The sequence below is a fragment of the Notamacropus eugenii genome, chromosome 7, assembly GCF_028372415.1.
Source record: "Notamacropus eugenii isolate mMacEug1 chromosome 7, mMacEug1.pri_v2, whole genome shotgun sequence".
Lineage (NCBI taxonomy): Eukaryota > Metazoa > Chordata > Mammalia > Diprotodontia > Macropodidae > Notamacropus > Notamacropus eugenii.
Genome location: NC_092878.1, coordinates 132,217,012 through 132,239,474, shown reverse-complemented (window position 1 = coordinate 132,239,474; position 22,463 = coordinate 132,217,012). Strand labels below are relative to the sequence as shown.

The 22,463-nt window shown below is 37.2% G+C and overlaps 1 protein-coding gene across 9 annotated transcripts in view; it reads right to left on the bottom strand.

Annotated features, from left to right (window-relative positions):
- Window positions 1-22,463, bottom strand: part of BMPR1B (bone morphogenetic protein receptor type 1B) — a 480,264-nt gene that overhangs the window by 319,896 nt on the left and 137,905 nt on the right. The window contains exon 1 of one of the 9 annotated variants that reach the window (XM_072624693.1): window positions 13,604-19,638. The exons of 5 other annotated variants lie outside the window; for them this stretch is intronic. The gene's annotated coding sequence lies outside the window, so the exon portion shown is untranslated. 3 more of the 9 variants (XM_072624688.1, XM_072624696.1, XM_072624694.1) reach the window with 3 other exon arrangements.

Sequence of the window (22,463 nt, the reverse complement as noted above, 5' to 3'; positions counted from 1 at the left end):
GGAAAGGTGGTCCCATGAATGATTCCAGCCAAGGCAGGCTCCCTCTAGAACCAATTCAGGAAAAGTGGGAAATGGTGCCAAATGAAGCAGAGGAATGAATAAACAGGAGATATGAACTACAAGTAACACAAGTTTAGTTTAGAAACGAGAAAATGACAAAAGACCACTGTATAAGCTCGAGATTTGAGGCAAGTAAACCGCTTATCCTTCTTTATCTCTATCTAGACCTGTGGGAAGGAATGAGGACCAGGGACCAACATTCCTACTTTTAAGGTCCTAATCTAGAAACCCTTGACATCCACTTTTCCAGTCCATCCCGTACCAAAAAAGCATGGGCCTCAATAACCCCATTCAAAGTTGTCAAAGGATCAGGACGCAGCCCTGGCTTGCAATTTCCATCTAAAGGTATGGCTGACAAAAGGTTATAAAAATGTGGGTGATTCACCCCACACTGCAGGAGAGGACAGAGCATAAGAAAAGAATTCTAAAATGAGAGGAACGGATGACAAACTCTTCCTATGTGTGCCAAACAAGTTAAGAAAGCCCTCAAATGAAATTTCATGAGGAAAAAAATAAGTTTTTAGGAATTGCAAGTAGTTCCCTAGGAAAAAAATACTAGATAGACCACAAGGTCTTCCACAATGGACGAGAGGCCCACTAAAACAAATCAAGGAAAAAATCAAGAATTAAATTAAATTAGAGCTCATAAGGAAAAACGGGAAGGGAATAGTAACTGGAAAATCTTATTGCCCTCCTACCCTGAGATCAGCACAAACAGAACCCCAAAAATTCAGTAATATGATAATAAGTATTAGAACAAAGTCAAAAGATTGAGAAATTATTTCAAATTCAAGTAAAAATGTAAGATATCTACTAACATTAACAAAAGACCAGGAAAATGGTACACAAAGAAATCCATTGTAATCTTTGAGCTCTCTGAAAACTACAGTGCAACAAACAAACAAAAAATCTGCATGCCATATTTCAAGAATTTATCAAAGAAAATCCTTTATGACAAGTGACACCAGAGGACAATATTCAAGGATAGAATCTCAAGGTTAATCAGCATGTGAAAGAGACCCTAAATTTAACATATCCAAAAACTGACAGCCAAACTCTAGACATTCAAAGTCAAAGAAAAGATACCAAAAGCAGGCTGGAAGAAACAGGTCACAATAAGAATAACACAAAATTATGGGAAGTTTATATGGGAAAGGAACAGGAAAAATGTAATAAAATATGTAAAAAAATCACAACTGGAAACACAAATGATATAAATTCACCCATAAAATCAAAGAGAGTAGCAAAATGAATCAGAAAGTAACAGACAAGAATATGTTGATTTCAAGAACATTCAAATGGATGATTCACCTGCTTCAGACATTCTTTAAAATGATACAAATCACAAGGCATCTACGTCTACCTATATTGTGCAACTCTCATCCATAAATTCACTCCAGGGTTCAACCTACCAGGATCATTTTTTGATTTCTCTCAACATAGTGAAGATATCAGTGAAACATGAGGGTTATCTACTTGATATCTTTTATCCTTGCCACATGATCAGTCCTTCCTTTTTTTTTAATCATTCATTTCCTCAATGAAGTAACTGCTTAAGTTTTTTCTAAGTTAATTAATTTTTCTAAGTTAATTTTTCTAAGTTAATTAATTAATCATAGAGTTCTCAAGTACATCACAGAAACGCTGATCATGACCTTAACACAGTATCTGAAACATAGCAGAAACTTAACAAATGTCAGTTGATTAACTGATAAATGATCTTAAGCAACAGTAAAAATGAATATAGTTAAAGCACAGGGGATAAGCAGGGAACCTAAACTGTATTTTAAAATACTATATATATTTTAAAATTACTAAATATATGTGCCCTAAAATGACATAGCATCTAAGAGCTTAAATGAAAAATTATTTGAACCTTAAGGAGAAAAAGAGAGAAAACAGTAACTATGGGGGGGGGGGGGGTGTCTTCAACTTGTCTACCTTTCAGACCTATGCAAATCTAGTAACAGAAAGAGAAGGTAAAGACATGAATGTCATTATAGAAAGAAACGGGTATGATAGTTGTCTTTTGCAGAATCTTTACAAAAACGAATGATAAGACAAAAAGAACTCAAATAGGCAGAAATGTTAAATATTCCCTTTATAGACCTTAATATATCGCAAAATTTTTATCAGAAAGTGAAATCTGAAAAACTTAAAGATCAAATTGAAATTGAATAATGTAATTCTAAAGAATGAGTGGTAGAATAAATGTAAGAAACAATAATTTTATTAAGGTAAATAATAATAAGAACAAATGCCAAAACATTTTATATGTAACTAAGCAGTTCTGAGGAGGAATTATATACTCTAAATACTTGTTAATAAAAGAGAGAAAAATGAGATAAGTGAGTTGACAATACATTTAAAAACATAGGAAAACAATGTATTTTTAAAAACAGAGACAGAAATCAAAGTAAATACAAATTATAAAGACCAAATAAAATTTATAACAGAAATTTAATGATAACTTAAGAGCAAGCTCTAGAGGGAAATTTTTTAAAACCCGAGTAATTAGGTATTGCTTCTCATACAAATTTAAATACTTTTTAAAAGGTTCCATGGTTTTTGAAAATGAATTATTAAATTATAAAGATATGGTCAATTGAAAACACATTATATGTATTTGTGATTCTGCTCAAGGAATTTCTCAGGACTTTAATGGGGATAGACATCAGGGACTGAACCACTGACTTCATACATATAGAGAATTCTTAGATGAGAAAATACTTTCAATCAATGTAGGTTAGCACCATCTCTGCAACTTTTAGTCTTAAGAGAGGGACCCAGCAGAGGTCTCAAACTCTCTGATCAAAACAGATAAAAATGTAATTGGGAGATATTTAACAAAACAAAAATCCAATAAAACATAAATACATTAATATGCAGTTTTCTAATATACACATAAGGTTTGCAGGGATCCATTTATTTAATTCTACACCGACTTTGGTAGGACACAAACATTTTAATGACAGAATCCTACAGAGAATATAAAATGGAAGAAGTAGCATCCTAATTATGAAAGGAAAAGGTGATATCTTTAGACTAAGATAAAATTTCTTTCATTCCGAAGGGAAGTTCTTTAACATATACATGTTACTTCGGCAAACTCCACATATCTCCAACTCCATTTCCAGTATTTCTTTAACTTCATTTTGGAATGTCAAAGGCTTGTTCATCAAGCCTAGCTGTATATTACAAAATACCATTTATTTCATCTATAAAAAGACAGTTTTTAATTAAATCATTAAAAATAAGAAAAGCCCCCAAATAAAAATTACATACTTATTCCTTGAGCTAGTATTAGTAAGAAATTGAAGTATGCCTCCAGAAAAGAAATACTTTCTCGAAAGTCAGAAATCCAGAAGAATAAATATCATGTTAACTGTGTAACATAAACAACATTCTATTAGCTCTCTCTTCCTCAAGCCTAAAAATAAGTAAAGGGAATAATCTGTTAAAGAACGTAAAAACAAAGTCAGTTGTGCATCTCTAAGAGAGGGCTACTGATCTCCACCAAGAAGCTGCATCCAGGACTGGCATCCCCCAGCACACCTACGCTAATTTTCTTTACTCTAAGATCTGTGCTTTTGTCATTTTTCTAAGGTTTAAACAATCCCATCCATTCACTCTCGCCTATCTAAGGATACTTACAGGATCACTGATAGAATAAATGAATAATAATTTCATTCTGTTTAATAAAAAAGGGTAGTACTACACAGGACATTTTCCACCCAAACACTTCATAGAAAACACGTATCACACACCTCATAAACACCGTAGGGTCTATTTCTCCACTAACATGCATGAAGTACCATATGGTCAAGCAAGCCTAACAGTCTATGTTATACTTCCAGGGCAGTATTCAGTATAATTTTCCTTACAGTAGCTGTCCAAAGGAATCTTGAACAAATCTGATAGCAAAAATGAACTAAAAAAACCAGGGTTGACTTAGAATGGATGTTTCCGAAGGTCAATTCTGCTTTAATATTCAATGACTCTGTTACGAGAAAACTAACCATTACTAACCATTTTTATCACGTGGTTCTCAAAATGAATATCTACTCTGAAAAACATTTCATCAATCCACAAAATTTGAAAGAAGTTTATCATCAGAACGTTGGCTAAATAGGTACCTATAGAAAACAAAAACCCTTAATACAGCGGGGCACTAACCTTCCCATTCCCATTTAGAAAAGTCATTTCTTGAGACACCGTCGATCTGACAGATTTTTTTTCTTTTGAGAGTAAATGCAAATGTTAGAACAATGTAATTCCATAAAGTGCTAAGCTCCTATGAAAATATATTTAGTACCACTTACATTAAAAGTTGGACACAGCACATGCAAATTTCATGAATGTGCAGGCACAGTAAAGTGTTTTTTGCTAACCTACTCTATCACACTGGACCGTACAATTTTTTTTAAACTTAAATTCACTCTGCAGTATGGGGTTTATGAAATAACTAATATTCACAAGATTATAGATTTATATAAAATGACTAATCTTAAGATTACCTAAAATTTCTGAGTGGAAATAAAAGCCTAGGCTGATTTTCAAATAAAAACTGAAGATGAGTTTCAAAGATGGGCCAAGGAATTTCTGTTTTGTTTTGTTTTTAACACAAGAAAACAAGTTAAAGTATATGGGCCACCTCCCAAACTCCTTTCCATGTACAGCTTTCAGTGCTCTGGCTTGGTCAAATATAAGGAATCATTTTATTCTTGGCACAAGACCTAGAATTTCATTAACATAGGGAATTTCAAGTGAGGAAACTCCCTCTATCAACAGATTGGCATCTGCTCTGCGACTTAACACAGTCTTAGCACAGTACCTGACACATAGTAGGCACTTAATAAAATATTTATTGGCTTACTAAATGACTGAATTATGTAGTCTTAAAGAGCAGCCCAAAGCACTGCGAGGCTGAGCGTCTTGTCCAAGATGACGCTGCCAGAGATACAACTTAAACTTGGTGTCTTCCCAACATCAAAGTTGGGTTCTCTTCTACATCATATTATTTTTCAAAAGAACATACAACTGACATTAAAACAAATTTCTACTGTTTGCAAAACATATTTTAAGTGCCTTTTCCTTCTTTCTAAAAACATTTAAAATATGAGCCAGTAGCAAATAAATCATAATAATTACAGCATCTGACAATAATAATCATGAAAATAGCCCCTTCAAAAGCCAACTTATTGGTCATGCCACAACCAGGGCGGGGAGAGGCAATAGGAATGGAAGGGAATGCCAATGAGGTGCGGAGAATACTATCGTATATGTAAAAGCCAGGCAGAAAACTAGAAATGATGTTTGGTAGAGCTCTGATGATAATGATTTGCTTAATGGCATGGTGAGGGAGGGTGAGGGGGGGGGGGGTGCTGTGCTTGATACAGTGGACATGACTGAGGGCTAATGCTGCTAAGAAAGTGCATCAATGGTGATTCTTGAGTCCTGGTACCCTAAACCAGCCAAGTTTTAGGGTGAACTCCCATGCCCTTTATGTAAAGAACACACCCAACCTACACAGTTAGACTTTTCAGTATTTAATAATACCAACCTCTGAGTCTTTTTTGGGGGGGGAGGGGGGAGGAAGAAGGAGGGGCAGGGGAAGAGATCTAGGAAGGAACACTTAGTAAATATTCATCTTATTTCAAGAGCTCCTACTAGTAACCAAAGTAGGTAGCTGAAAAGGCAACAACCTTGTGGGTACAGCAAAGTCTGGAGAAACTGAAGGTCAACAGTTGAGCTCAGACAAGAAGCTACTGAGTAGTATGGCTCAACAGTAGTTGACCTGCCCAGTGATGATCTACTCCAGATGGGAACTTCACGAGGACTCCACATGGGAAAATAAAAGGGTTTCCAGGGCCAAGAGTTGGGAGTGTTACATGTGCCAAGACATGACCTGGCAGTTAGAGTCATCCATCAGAAGCCTATGTTGCACAGACTAATAGATGACAAATCCTTATATCATAAACAGACCTCAAAACCTCCTGGAGAACTCAACTGATAAACTGCTAAAATCAGATGGCAACCACAGACCAAACTGTTGCCAACAACCTTCGGGGCAGAACACTGATCCATAAAAACTTAAGAATGATGCTCTTCCACAGATGTCACCAAACCCAATATTACAGGGAATCAAGAGTTTTCCGCATATAGGAACCTTGCAAAGGATACCAAAATCATGGGAGAACAGTTTAAAATATATTCTTATAGTCTTTTCTGCTACTATATTTATAACATGGAGGTGTGTCTTCTATCAGTCCATGAAAGAAAACAAGTTTCTGCCGTATAATTCTTGCCAGCAGGTCATCTTGCTAAGTTATTTATCATATACTAAATTCTTACATCCTCGAGTGATGTGTTGCATAATTTCTACCATTTCCTTGTAGCAAAAGCGCTTTCATTGAGTAAACTTAAATCCTAACAGTTGTACTAAAACTATAAAGAGCAGGTATTTTATCCACCTGTATCATAGTTTATGGAATATTAAATAGAAAATCACAAAAGGATTGAAATTTGTTCCAGGACTATTTCTACCTCAACTCCCTCCCAAAATAACAAGAAAGAATATATACTAAGTGAACAGTGAAAGGCACAAAATCCCTGTCTGCTACAGGAGCTGTTTGGAGAATGCTTTCTGTAAAGTTAGAGAAGTTGTGTTACATCCCAAAATTACTATTCAATCAAATCAGGAAAAGTAAATAATTTATCCACCTATGCAACATGTCCACAAAGTATTAAATACAAAAAAAAAGGGCAAGACAGTGGCTTGTCTAAGGATCACTTTGATCTGAACTTCATTTTAAAAGATGAGTAAGTTAGTCATTTTAATGATCCAAGCATTGAAAAAGCCAAGCTGAATATCATTTTTTAAATCTCTTCAAAATGAAGGTAGCAAACTAATTGTTTTTACTGAAGAAAAACTTTGAAAGGTACAATCCTTGAAAATATTTTTTTAAATAATAATGTGGGAAAAGGGGAATGCTGAATAAGAGAAGGTATCACAATACTGATTTATGACTGCATGGAAACTTTTTCCAGGAACTGGAATTAGCTTATTTTGTTGTTGTTTGGCAAAGGCAATTAATGACCATGTCTATTAGGGGGAAAAAAGTGGTGGGAGAAAGGTATATGTGCCTGCTGTTGAAGAAAAGCTTGTTTGTGCCTCATACATTGGAGAAATTGTTCCAGAACAGTTGATCCATGTGCAAATGTGACCCTGAAATGATGCCAAGGTCATGGAGACCCAGGGTGATCCACTGCACACAAAAAGTGCCATTTGTGTAACTCAGAACAAAGTTGAGGAGTACAGTTAATGTACATTATGCATCTCACTGCAAACAACTCCAGGAAAAGTAAAACACTGGGTGAATATTTATGTTTCTTTTCTTTCCATGTTCCCTTCTGCGGGAGTTCTAAAAGAGTGAGCGAATCGGGTTTGGGAGGCATAGATGATCTCATCAGATTTGGGAGTCTAGCAACATTGACAAAATGAAACATGGAGTTATCAATTTCAAATTCAATTTCCATAAGAACTTTAACATGACAATGGCAAGGACAGCCAATGGCAACACAGCAAGTCTGGCTGCCAAGAGTAGCAGGTTGCTGGATTACATGCTGCCATAGAAGGGGATTGTACCCTTTCTATCTTTCCTTAAATTAATATCATCTATTTGTACTTCAGCTTCCACAGGTGACTTTAAAACTGCTTGGCATTCCCCGGTGGTATATATTTCTACCATTTTAAAGAAATGTTGAGATTTAAAATAGTAGTAAAACCAGGAGCAAAAACCACAGCTCTCTACTATCTATAAGAAACCAAATTTCTATTTTTGCTTTCTTTGTTTTCTGCTTGGTTCCTAAATTACATAAAATTCTTATTGGTAAATGAAACATTATTTTCTATCAGGTTTTTTAATTCAAAATATTTAAGTTAAATGGACAAGATATATTTTCTGTTTTATCTATATTCTCCTTTCTGTTGAGGATTGATGCAATGAACTACTCACTTTATGAGACAGAATTATTAAAATAAGGAAGAAAAAAGCCATAAAAAGCCATGCGATATTATGAAATATTAAATAAAAGTAACAGTAGAAGAATTACAACCTGTCCTAGCATATTTTTATCTGAACCTCATAAAAATTGATGAGGCTGAAATCATCATCATCATATAAAAAGCACTGCACATACACCCTGTTTGCTATGGGAGTCTGAGAATGCTTTTGGCATATCCTATGTGGCACTATACACATTAAAAGAAGAAGAAGAATTAGAAAATTCTTTGGTCAGCCCACACACAACATACTTGAGAGTCCACTTTATACACATCACTAGTCAAATATTTAAAAAGTCCTGGGAGGAAGCCTCATTAGGAAGGATCTAAATGGTCCATCACTACAGACAGAGAGGAACTGTCCTAGTCCTGACTATAAAAACTAGAACATGAGGACAAGAGCCAAAAGAGGTTTGCTTTCCATATTTTCCTCTTTTAGCTGAAGTTCTTAGTTTTTCATCTTTTTATCTCTTACACTTATTTAGAATGAGTGTAGAAGTATCTAACTTCGGGCAGTGATTGAGCTATATCCCCTTTAATAAATACATCAATTGATTTTTCAGTTAGACTAAATAGGTAATTTAAACATTCTCAAGTAATAATATTTTTATCCATGATTCTGTTTCCCAGCTGAGTAAAAACACCATGACAATTTCTACATCCATGTGCTCAAGGCTCTCTTCCAAAAGAGAAAATATGGTCACACACAGAGAACCAGAAGTATGGTTTCCAACAAAGCTTCCACATGGTGCCTTCAATAATTGGGTCATGGCAAATGGCAGCTGAGGATAAGGTTCTAGCAGATCTCTGAACAACTGATTCTTTATGATATCCATTCAAAGAGTTAGAGAATTTTAGACCCAAAGCTACCTTTTCATTTTATAGATGTGGAAATTAAGTTTCAGGTTGGCCCTTGCCCAAGGGCCTAAAGCAAACCAATGACAAAGCCAGACTTGGAACATGGGTAGCCAGACCAGTTTTAGCTACATAGGGGGAGAGAAGGAAAGGTGTGTTAACATTTTTGTGTTGCTGTTTGGGTTTTTATTTTCAGGGGTGGGGGCAGGATACATGCCATTTACTATATATTTAAAAATAAGAAACAATAAAAGAGAGGAAATTGAGAAATAATTTTGGTAGCTGGTTAGTCTTCATACAAGTAGTGAAGATTCCTAAGAGAAGAGATACCCCTAAAACTGAGACCTAGGAATATGCTCTACTAAATCCCTATTGATCAGAGAGATGCAAATCAAAACAACCCTGAAGTACCACATCAAACCTATCAGATTGGCTAACATGACAAAACAGGAAGATGATAAATGTTGGAGAAGATGTGGGAGAGTTGGAACACTAATTCATTGCTAGTGAAGCTGTGAGCTGATCCAACCATACTGGAAAGCAATTTGGAACTATGCCCAAAGGGCTACAAAATCATGCATACCCTTTGACCCAACTATATTGCTTCTGAGACTATATCCCAAAGAGATCATAGAAATGGGAAAGAGTTCCACATGTACAAAAATATTTATAGCAGCTCTCTTTGTGGTGTCCAAAAACTGGAAATCAAGGGGATACCCAAAAATTGGGGAATGGTTAAATAAATTGTGGTATATGAATGTAATGGAATACTATTGTGCTATAAGAAATGATGAACAGGGAAACTTCAGAAAGACCTGGAAAAACTTACAAGAACTGATGCTGAGTGAAAGGAGCAGAATCAGAAGAACTTTGCACACAGCAACACCCACAGTGTGTGAGGAATTTTTCTGGTAGACTTAGTACTTCATTGCAACACAAGAAAAAATTCACAATGGATCCTTGAGGCAAAACACCATCCACATTCAGAGAAAGAACTACAGAACTGGATCATAGAATGAAGGAGACCATTTTCTCTTGTGTTACGTTTTGTTTTATGGCTTCTCCCATTCATTTTATTTCTTCTAGGTAACATGACTAAGGTGAAAATGCATTTAATAGGAATGTATGTGTAGAACCTATAGAAGATTGCACGCCGTCTCAGGGAGAGTGTAGGGAGGGAGAGGGGGAAGGAGAGAGCAAGAGGGGAAAAAATCTAAGATTGTAGAAAACTGAAAATAACTTAAAATTTTAAAATGTTCATTGTAATGAAGTTAGAAACATTCAAACATTTATACATATAATTCTATATAATATATGTACATATATCATTATATAATTCATCTCACTGAGCATGATATGCAATGTAACAGAGAGCTGACAGCATGGATTTCAGGGGGAAAAAGTTTCCTCCTAACAGCTATGAGACAACAAATGTCTAATTCTTTATTTTCCTCATCTTTAAATTTCCTTATCCTTCCTTATCTTCAAATTTTAACAGCAAAAGTAAAAGCTGTAAGTATATAAACATCTTTTCATCAGAAGCGTTATTTAATTCAAATTGTAGATGCTTGGAAAGAGACCTAGATTAACTAGTCCAGCTCCATGATTTTTAATACTATACAAAGCCAGGCAGATCGATGGCACAGTAGAGAGAGGACCAGATCTGGAGTAAAGAGGAATTAAGTTCAAATCTGTGTGACCCTGGGCAAGTCATTCAAGCCCCACTGCCTCCCCGCTCCCACCCCACATCCAAAAAACACTACACAATGTACTGAGGAGGAAACTGAAGCAAAGAAAGAGAAACCTGTCCATGATCATAGCAGTAATTAATGGTTATATTTTTTTAATTTGTAAATGTTCCATCCTCCCTGGTTACATTCTAAAAATGTCAGCAACTCCGTCACGATTCTCTTTACATCCCTTTGAGACCTTCAGAATAAATACTGTAATACTACAGGTATCCCATAAAAGCTTTTAAAGATATTTCTGCGATTATGGAAAATATAAGGTTACCTTAAATAATCAAAGTTTTACTACATCAGGAAAAAAAAAAATAAAATGTATATTGACAGTTGTTTCCAATAGCCCTTTCAAGAATGAAATGGGTACTGGTTCACAAATTGTGGTACATGAAGTAACAATATTACTGCACCATAAACCAAAAAACAATGAGTATAAAAAACCCAGATATGTGGGAAAGTCTGTGAAACGAGGCAGAGTGAAGTAAGGTGAACCACGGAACCGATATAAACTCTAACTACAACCAACGCAAATGGAAGGGTAAGGTTTAGAACAAGGACTGGCCCTACCTACAATTTCACTGGTATAAGCCATGTCTAGGGCAGAAAACTTGGGATACCAATTCAGGTCAGCACTTTGTTTCCGTTTTAGACTTAGAAGGTTGCCCAATGCACTGAGAAGTTAGTGTTGTGCCCAGGGATCACGCAGCCAGGGCTTGTTAGGGGCCAGGCCTTCCTGGCCTCACCCTGCCACCTTCTCCAAATGGATAGCAGTAACACCAAAACAAAATGAAGCCTCTAATTAGGAGGACCAAATAAAACATGAAGAAATGCCCCTCCCTTGGGGCCTGGAGTTCTGTGGGCCTCTGGAACACTGTGGTCCTCTGCCTATGGAATGGCAGGCTCACCTGATGTTTTGGCTAACACTGCTTAATTGGTTTCTTTTTTCCTTCTCTTGCTTAAGTTTAATTACAAGGCAGGTCTTTCTGTGGAGAGGAAGCAGAGAAAAGCATCTAGAATAAGATATGCAAAAAGTAAAAGCTAGAAATAATTTTACAATTAAAAGAATATGGCTCCAAGTATGAGAATAAGGATATGGGATATGTTCTAGATACTTCATTAAATTGTGGAAGCAAAATAAATCATTCATTTGCATATGAATCTCATGCTAAGAGTTCAACATCATGATAGAAACTTGAGGAAGGCATGCATATATTACAGTTCTCTATTAAATCTATAGAAAACTTTCCACAAAAGACTCCCTGACTAATGCTATTAATGAGAATTTCCCAAGCTTTCTAGATGCTGTTAAGGGCAGCTAGCTGGTGCAGTGGATAGAGCACCAGTGCAGGAGTTAGGAAGACCTGAGCTCAAATCTCACCTCAGACACTTGATAATCACTAGCTGTGTGACCTTAGGCAAGTCACTTAACTCCAAATGCCTCATCCTGGGTCACCTCCAGTCATCCTGGTCACTGGATTCAGGAGGCTCTGGAAGATAAGTGAGGCTGGTGACCTGCACAAGCTCTCCCTCACTCAAAACAAAGTCAAGTGCAAGTCATGTCATTATTTCTCCGATGGCATGGTCTTCTTCGGCAACGAAGGATGAACACACACAGAAGCAAGAGAGACTAAATCTGTTTTTTGTATCTTCATTCCTTTACCATAACATTAACACATTTAAATACATCTTTCAAATAAAAGTATATATGTAGATGAAAAATGTGAAAATTTTAGAAATGGACTCTTTACTTTCTAATATTTGCATTTTATTCCGTTAAGTAATGTGCCTGACTATAGATGATACTCATAAGACCATATATTTAGTGTTGAGATTGACTAGTGGCCGAGAAGCCACCTAATGCAACCCCTTCATTTTACAGATGAGAAAGCTGAGTCCCAGAAAGTTGTCCCAGATCATCAGGATAAAGCAGGGGTGGAATTTGAACTCAGGTCTCTGGACTCTAAATCCAGCCGTCTTAGCATTTCCTACTATATCCCTTACTTAATGATTATACTGATTAGAAGACAATACTTAGGATGCATTATCAAGTCAACCATCTTACCTATATTTAAAAATCACCATTTTTCCACCTCATCCAAGTTTTCATTACACATCATGTGCTGATGACAATACCGTGCCTGGCATAAACTCCGCAACAATCTCTAGAAGCAGCAAGGTTTTAATCTGAAAATCATTCGTCCTTGAGTTATAAATTATTCATAAAACAGGGGTGAAAAACCCCCTCTGCCTCTTGTAACAAGTAAGCCCGAGCTCCAAGCCTGGGGAGCGAGGGCTCATTAGCAAAGAGTGCAGACACGCAGACATTCCCTCGCACAAACCCTCTTTCAGCAGCATCAGGAAGAGAAGCCTTTTGCATGTGTCACTTCTCAGGAGCGAGTTTCTAGCACGCTTCGAGTTAGATGCAATTAGCTCCATGCCAAGACCTGGTACATTTCATAATAAATCCCTTGACCGCATGAGCGGCAGGCTTGGCACGGCTGGAATGGCCCCATTCATTAGCAAACAAGCCGCAAGACTGACTTACCACCCGGCAAAGCTCGCTCACTCGCAGGGTTCCGACACAGGGCGCATTTCAACAGCTCCCCCTTCCCTCCCTCCTCCTCTCCCTGGGCTGGGTGGCTAAACTAAGGAAAGACAGCCCCACCCCTTCAGCCTGTCACATGACTGATTAACTAGTTTATGAAAATACTCTAATCAGCTTCTATTTTCATCCTCCCCCCCCCCGCCCCCCCCATCATTTTAGTCATTCTCTTGCTCTAGGGGGGAAAAGGGGATGGAGGTTGGAGGGAGAGGTAAGTAACAGTTACAAAGTAACTTTTACAAAGTATGTAGGTTTCAGGGTCTGCATTTAAACACTAACCATCTGTTACAAGCAGGAAAACTGCGGCTCCTTCTCGGGTTTCTGCAGTTTCGGAACCCTCCCATTCATTATGGGGATAATTAAGTTTCTGTGGGATGGACAAGTCCTGTGCAAGGCTCGCCTTGGGAGCAGCAGCGGGAAGCACCCTTAGGGAGGATATGGAGGTCTAGGTGCCTACAAAGGGCGATTAAAGCCTGCCCATTGTTTTCAGGATTGCAACTGTTTCAGCTGTGCAGAGGAAGAAGTGGCTCAGCACACCTTGGGTTAAGATGCATCTAAGCACCTGGGCCACGTGGATTTGGGGCAAAAAGCCTCTCAGTCCTCCCTATATGGGTACCTGGGAACTTTCACCACGTGCTATAGAGAAAAATGCAGTTTTAGGCAGCCTTCTCTCGAACCTGCTTCCATGTTATTTAGTTACATTCCCCAAAAAACATCATGGAAAGAGGTGATCTCTCCTAATATAGCAAGGTTTTATATTTGAAACACGGGATGGGAGTGGAGGTAAGCAGTGAACCGTGAGAGCTGGCATGAGAACCGACAAAGCAACCCCCCCATTATTATGCCTAACGTGGATGAACTTTCAAAGTGTGTAGTTGTATTTGTAGAATTCTGGGTGCCTCTGTGTTAGGAGGATTGGAATAGGAGCAATTGTACTTAAAAGATTTGCCATAATTATAATTCATATCGATATTGTGTTGGATAATCTAAAGAGCACTGCCCTCCAGATAACCCTGTAAAGTAGGAAGTACAAGAATTACATCCCAATTTGCAGGTGAGAAAACCAAGGCACCCAGGTTTAGAGTTGCATACGAAAACATTACGGGGAATGGGCATTAAAAGGTTAAAACAGGCTTTGTGATTCTAAGTCCTTTACTCATTGATTTACTCATTCAGTGATTCATTTCATTGTCCTCATTGAAAACTCCCCCATTTTATAAAATGTACATAACTTTCCAAACTTCTCTTTGTGGTGTGATCTTAGGAACTATGCATTGTACTCGAATCTTACAAATTAGCCCATGTCTACAACTAGGCTAGAACACCCACACAAAGGTACTGTGTACTTAAACAGTTCAAATGGAGCAAGCCAAAAAAAGCTTGCTACAGGTGTGTGGGGGTGGGGGATGGGGTTAGTTACTGAAATGCAGACCGGAGTGAGAATGGACTGAGATAACAGAGGGTGATAATCCTATCTTCTTCCCTTCATTTCTGTTCTTAATCAATGACATTTGCATGGCAGTTAAAGTGAGATAGATGGGGGCTTTCCAGGTCTGTCTTCAAGTAGCTCATCGAACTTTGGGAGCTTTTTGGCAGCCTCCAAAAAATATTGAGTGGAGGTTAAATGTTCAATAATTAGTTAAATAAGAGCTGTAAGAAATTGTCTGTCTATGTGAGTGACCCTGAATGCCCGGGTCAGTTCTGCCCCTTAATACCTGGGTGACCCTGGGAAGTCACTGAAAATGAAGAGTTTGCTACATCACATCAAAGACCCTTTTGTACTCTATATAAGCCAGATTAAAAAAAAAAAAAAGGAATCAGAACCTTTTTTTAAGATTAAAAAAAAAACCTATTTCTAAGCCTGTGTAAGAACTGAGACACCTAGAGCAGTAATAGTAGAGTGAGACAGTCTTGTTTTTTCTCTGTTCCTGTATAAGAGAAAACACTGTATAAGAGAAAACTGTGTAAGAATCTACTCAAAAGAACACTGTATAGTTGAAGACTTGGTTTCTAGTCACCTTGAGCAAGTCACTTAACTTCTCTGGGCCTGAGTTTCCTCATTTGTAGCATGAGCAGACTGGTTTTGTGTCCTATATCCCTATCCTCCAGTGGTTAAATCAGTGCTTTTAGCAGTATAAATAAGGGGGCTCCAGTCCTTATGGTGTTCAGTCTAGTTGTAACTTAAGACACCCATTAAGCCATCTTTTAGCATTTACTGAACACCTATTAGATTCTAGACTGCGTACTAAGCCCTGGGGATTCAAGGAAAAGCAAAAAGCAGACTGCTGTGAAGACTGAGAGTCTGGGAACAAAGAGGAGGCTTGTGGCATCAATTATGGGTGATCTCAGAGGGAAGTCACTAAGGCTAAGGAACACTGGGAAAGGCTTCTTGCAGAAAGTGGCCCTTTAGCTCAGGAGTGAGAGGATTCCAGGCCCTGAGGACAGCCAGGGAAAGGCCCCTTCTCAGGGAGATGGAGTGCAAAAAACAAAAAAAGGCCAGTTCCACTAGATCCCAGAGTACAGGGAGGAGAGGAAGGTGTGAGGAGACTGGAGGGTAAGACAAGAAGATTCACTTCTTGTGCTTTTCCCTTTGCCACCTGCACGTGCATTTTTTTCTCCATTCTGTAGCTCCATAATGAAACAAAATGTTTTCACAGCATCGGTTTGTGAGAAAGGTAAGAAATAACTCCATGTCAACTCCTCACTCATGGCCTAGACTCTCTGGGAGCCAGATATAATACATACACACACATATATATACATACACACATATATATGTGCTATATGCATGTATACATGTACATGTATACACATACATGTACAAACATATACTATATACATGTATTTGTGTATATATATGCATGTATGTGTGTAGACAGAGTTGCCAACATTTCAGAGGTTTTGTTTTGGTTGTTCCGTCATGTCTGACTCTTCATGACCCCATTTAGGGTTTTCTTGGCCGTTTCCTTCTCTGGTTGATTTTACAGATGAAGAAACTGAGGCAAACAGAGTGAAGAGACTTGCACAGTAAGTATCTGAGGCCAGATTTAAATTGACTCCAAGCCTGGCACTCTAACCACTGCACCACCTACCTACCTTTATTCTATATATAAAGACATATCTGAGAAGCCGTATTTATGCTATTGCATTTCAACAATTAGTGTGAACATGCTAATACTGCACGAACTGATAGCTGGCATGAAACTCGATCCACAGACTTAAGAGCAAAACATAAACTTCCTCAAAACACCTGAAAGAATCTCAGCATCTGGTGTTTCTGGCCCTTGGCTCTAGATTTTTTTCCCCTTCAATAAATCTTAGGTTTGTGTGAGGACTGCTTTCCATGTTTCTAGTTGGCTTGCACATTTATCCCATAACCATACATTTGAATTCATTTGTTAACAGATGGAAGGGAGGGAGCATCTCTCCAGTGTTCAGAAATAAGTTGATATGCCAGTTTCCCAGTTCTTCACAAAGTACCTGGCACATAATAGGTGTTTCATAAATATATGTTTGTTGACTTGCTGAATACCCACAAACAAAATAAATTCACAAACAAAAGATAGGGAAAGGGGTATGGTTCATCTGGATGCTTCAGAGGACGGCAAATTCAATATGAATTAACAGTATAAAGGGGCAGCCAATTAAGAAATGAAATCTCATGCTACATTAATAGAGAATCATGTCCAGTCTAGACGCAGCCAGGTGACACGGTGGGCTTGGACTCTAGAAAGACCCGAGTTCAAATTTGGCATCAGACACTTGCTAGCTACGTAGCCCTGGGCAAGTCACTCAACCTTTGTTTCAATTTCCTCAAATGTAATAAATGGAGGAAATAATATCACCCACCTCACCGAGTTGTTGTGAGGATCAAATGGAATGATGTTTTAAAGTGCTTAGCACAGTGCCTCTAACAGTCACTGCTAAGTTCGTATTCGCTTCTCCTGCCTCTAGAACTAGAAGAGTAACAGTCCTGCTTCACGGGGACCTCGTCTGAACGGGTGGAGTCGCCAGCCCATTCATTTCTGGGTTACATTTTAAGGAAGACATTTATAAGCTGGAAGATATCCAGGAGAAAGTGACCACAATGGGGAAGGGCCCCAAAATTGAAAGAACTAAGTTTAGCCTGAAGAAAATAAGCCATACAGGAGATACAATAACTGACTTCAAGTATTTGAAGAGTATTTACATGGAAGAGGGATGAGACTTGTCTGGCATCTGGGGCAGAATAAGAAGCACTTGTTGGAAGCTGAAGAGACGCAAATTTAGGCTTGACACAGGGAAAAACTGCAGAATAAAGTGAATGATCCAAAACTAGAATGGAGTGTATTTGGATGGCGTGGTGAGCCTGGAGTCAGAAAGAGCTGAGTTCAAACCCAGCCTCAGACATGAGCTTTATAGTTCTAAGTAAGTCACTTAATCTTGGTCTGCCTCAGTTTCTTTAACTGTAAAATGGAGATAATAAAGGCATTTATGTTCCAGGAGTATTATGAGAAATAAATAAGAAAATATTTGTAAAGTACAGTGCTCAACACATAGTAGGTGTTTAATAATTTTTTCCTTCTCACTACATGTATTCAATGACAATTTGGAATAACACTTCTCAGGTAAGTATACAAAGAGGATTCTTGATTGTGGTCCTCTTCTCTCTGAATTTTGCCCATGGTTCTGTCCTCAGTCCTTTCCCCTCTTTCTCTATACCCATGGTAGGGAACTTGAGATCTCGAGGTCACACATGGCCCTCTAGGTCCTCAAGTATGGCCCTTTGAATCCAAACTTCACAGAACAAATCCTTACTAGACTCAGACAAAAGGACACACTTGAGGACCTAGAGAGCCACAAGTGGCCTCGAGGCATCAAGTTCCCTACCTCTGCTCTGTGCCCTCTCTCTCAGTGAACTCATCAGTTCCCAATGGTTCAGTTTTCATTTCAGTAAAAATGACATCCATATCTACAAACCTATTGCCAGTCTCTAACCAGAGCTCCAGTCTCTCACCAACTCTACTGGATAAACTATTTCTCAACCCCATCTTGCCCAACGCAAAGCATCGTCTGCTCCAAACCCAACTCTCCTCCAAATTTCCCTATTTCTATTGAGCATGCTACTGTTGGGTTCGCTGAATCATTCCTCAGTCATCTTGATTTCCCTCTTCTCGAATCTTACTGATTCTGCTTTTACAACATCTCCTACTTCCCTTCCCCTTCTTTCCATTTACATGGCAACCACCCTGACAGATCCTTACCACATCTCACTTGGACCATTGCAACGGACTCCAAATAGGACTTTTCCTCTCTCCCTTTGCTGATCTACCTTCCACACAAATGTCAAAATGTTGCTAAATCACAGCTCTGACTGTGGCATTTCCCTGCTTACGAATCTTCATGGCCCTCTATTGCCCATGGGATAAATAGAAGTTCTTTAACTTGGCATTACAGTTTTTCATTATGACTTATGACGCATCAGTTCCCTTCACACTCCACATTTCAGTTCATCTGGCCTGTTCACTGCTCCCCAAACTTGTCATTCCATCTCCTGCCTGTGTCTTTTTAAAAGATGCCTGCGATGTACTCCTTTCTCCCCTGCATCTCTTAGACTCCCTAACCTCCATCACTTCAGAAAGGAAACTTTTCTTGAGTTTACTAGCTTTTAATGCTTTCTGCTTCCTCCAGGTTATATATGTTACAACATGTTATATAACAAATAAGCCTCAAGAGAATATAGGCTCTTCTAATAAGAGGATTGCCCTTCTCTTTGTCTTTATATTTTTTGCATGACAGTATGGCAAAGTGGATAAGGAGCTAGCCACTGACCCAGGAAGATCTGAGTTCAAATCCTTCCTCTAACAAATGCTAGCTACGTGAAGGGGGGCAAATCATTTAACCTCTCAAACCTCTACACAAGTTGCCAAAACTGTAACTTGAAAAGGAAGTGCTTTCATGCATTAATAGAAAAATGTTCCTATAAATGGCATCTCAGGTTCATTGTGTAGCCTGGGTATGCCTTGTACACAGGAAGTGCTTAAGAAAATACCTGTAAGTGAATGGGATGAAATTTACCCATAAAATGGAAATGAATAGGAGCAAAATCTGCATTCAACAACAGGTTGCTTTCAGGAAACAATAAAAATAAGAGACAAATAAAAAAGGGCTGGAGTAGAATCTATTTTGTAAAAAACAGCAGGAGTAGTAGTCATGATCTCAGACAAAGTTAAAGATAAAAATAGATTTAATTAAAAGACAAAAGTTGGGAAACTACGCTATATCACCAATATGCTTCAATATCGTTTTTAAGAATATGCCTGCCAAAACAGACACAGGAACTATGTGAGCATAAATGTAAAATATTTTTATACAAATAAAATTTGTATAAATTTAAATAATTTATTTAAATCTAATTATATATTTATTTTGGAAAAATCATTATATAAATGATATATTCTATAATGATATATGATATATAAATACAATAATATAATTTCTTTTGGATCTAAATAATTGGAATGATATTTATTGTTCATGAATAGGTAAAGCCATTATAATAAAAATGACAATTTTACCTAATTTATTTATGCAATGCCATCCCAATTAAATTATCCAAAAAATGTATTTTACTGAGTTAGAAAAAATAATGACAAAATTCATATGGAAGAACAAAATGTCAGGAATTTCAAAGAAACTAGGGGGAAAAGATGTAAAGGAAGGAGATTCAGCAGTATCAGACCTTAAACTATATTATAAGGCAAGAGTGTTATTGAGGTGTAAAATGGATAATTTCAATTATTTTAAATTAAAGATTTCTTGTATAAATAAAACCAATGTAGTTAAGAATTGAAGGAATGCAGAAAATTGGGGGGAACCTTTCAAAGATAATCTCTCAAAAAAGATGTGATTGTGTTAGAATACTGTTATGGTGTAGGAAATGATGAGCTGGTCGATTTAGAAAAACATGGAAAGATTTGGACTTATGAAAGAAGGTGCTATCCACCTAAAGAGAAAGAAATGGCAAGTGGAAATATGCATAGTATGTGCATATGTGTTATGTGTATATATGTATGTCTTAGATAAATGTGCATGAGCACATATGTATATATTTATAGACACCTATATGTGTACATATACATATATACAAAACATATATACACACAGATATCTATAAATATACATATATACACGTGTGTGTATACATATACATTCATATATATAAACATATATACTCATGCACACACATTTAATATACGTTTAATTGTAGCCTTCTTTAAGGTGGAAGAGGGGGAGAAAAATAAAGTAAAAAAGTGCATAACAGAATAAAGGAAAATCTAGAAAAGCAAAGAAAAGCTGGGGAGATTTGAAAACAATCTGTAGTATTTATTATACAGTTTTCCTGAAATGGAAATTTATTTTATCATATTAATTCCTCTCTTATGTTCTGCTGTGTACATGGAAATCTTTTTTCTTTTCTCATTTGGTATTTGAGTTTAAAATGAATAAAAATATTTGCAAAAAGAAAATATTAGTTAGGTTGGATCGTAATAGACTGAGAATGATATTCTCCACCTCAAGAAGAAAAATAGAAAACAATGATACTGAGATGCCAAAGGGTTGTCTTATCTAATCCGCAAAATATGCCTTCTAAAATAGACCAGGCCATCTCATCAATCAGATTTTCAATCTAAATGTATCACATAAAATGAGGGCCCACAATCCTCTTCACCTTTGGCGAGGAGTTGGTATCTATATAAGTAGTGTTAAACAGTAAAGAACATTTTAGTGTTGTTGGTACAATATGCAAAAGAAATGCATTAAAGTCTACAAGAAAGCACCTAGCACATCAAGGAGGTGTCTAGACCTACAGAGAACTTGGAAAGAAAGCAAAAGTCTGCATGGGCACGCTCCACACTGATAAACAAAATAGCAGCCATTGTAACAGGATTTTCACAGAGGCTTACAGAATCATTGAGTCCATTTCAATACTTTTATTTTAATATGTCGCAGCTTAAGAAACTGAAGCTCAAAGCGACCTGCCTAATGTCATCCAGGGAGTGGCGGCAGAGAAGGCATTCAAACCCAAGTCCAATAGTTCTTCAGAGCTTGCTTCATTAGCCACAAAACCTATTTTTGTTGCAAATATATTCCAAAAAGTATAAACAGAACAGAAAATTTCTTTAAAAAAAAAAAAGGTAAAGCACGTTTTTGTAGAATTACCCTTGAAATGAAAATTGTGAGGTTACTATATCCTGGAGTGTCTATTTGATACCCCACAGCTGGAAGAGATGAGATTTTCCAAACAACTTTCAACTTTAATGTAACCTTAAAGCTTTCAACTGCAAGTGTATATTCAGCGATAATCCTGTTACCAGATAGAATGTTTATTTTTTTCCATCAGGCAGGTTTATTTATACAGTGATGCAACTTATGTGAGATCCTATGATAAACAATTTCTTCAAAAGCCTCTTTCAAAGTCAGATTTTAAAGGTATCTAGAAGCAAGTCCCTGAATGGCTACTGCATCAGCCCTCCTAAGCACTCCTTTCCCTTGAAATCTATGTGCTCAACTATGTTTGAGTATGTTTCAGTCTCTGGGCAAAGAGGATTAAAATCAATCAATGGAATGTTCTATCTTCTTTCAGTTTGCAAGTTAAGGAATACTTATCTAGCTTTTCTACAGAAGTTCATCAGATCAGACTGAGGCGTTTAAATCAGGCTCTTTGAAATGCAAGCAAAGTAGCATCAAATATACAGAGCAGAACATGTGAATTTTGCTACAGTTTTATTCAGCTCATCCTTCTTAAACATTAAAGAGATTTTCTTAAGGGAAAAAAGAAAATAAAAACACGCTTTAGTAAGATACAACTCCTCTATCTCTGATAACATTTCAAATTGCTTTCCATGGTGGTTGGACCAATTCACAACTGTTGAGGATGTATAATAGTCTGCATATCTCTTTATAACTCATCATTTACTATTCCCATCTTCTGTTACTGTTGCCAGTTTAATAAGTATGAGTCAAAGCCTCAGGATTGCTTTAGGCATACGTCACTTACTACTGAACTGGAGCGACAGACTTTTATATGGTTATCTGCAGTGTATAATTCTTCTTTTCAGTTTCTTTGTTTATATCCTGGAGATGGATCTTGATGATA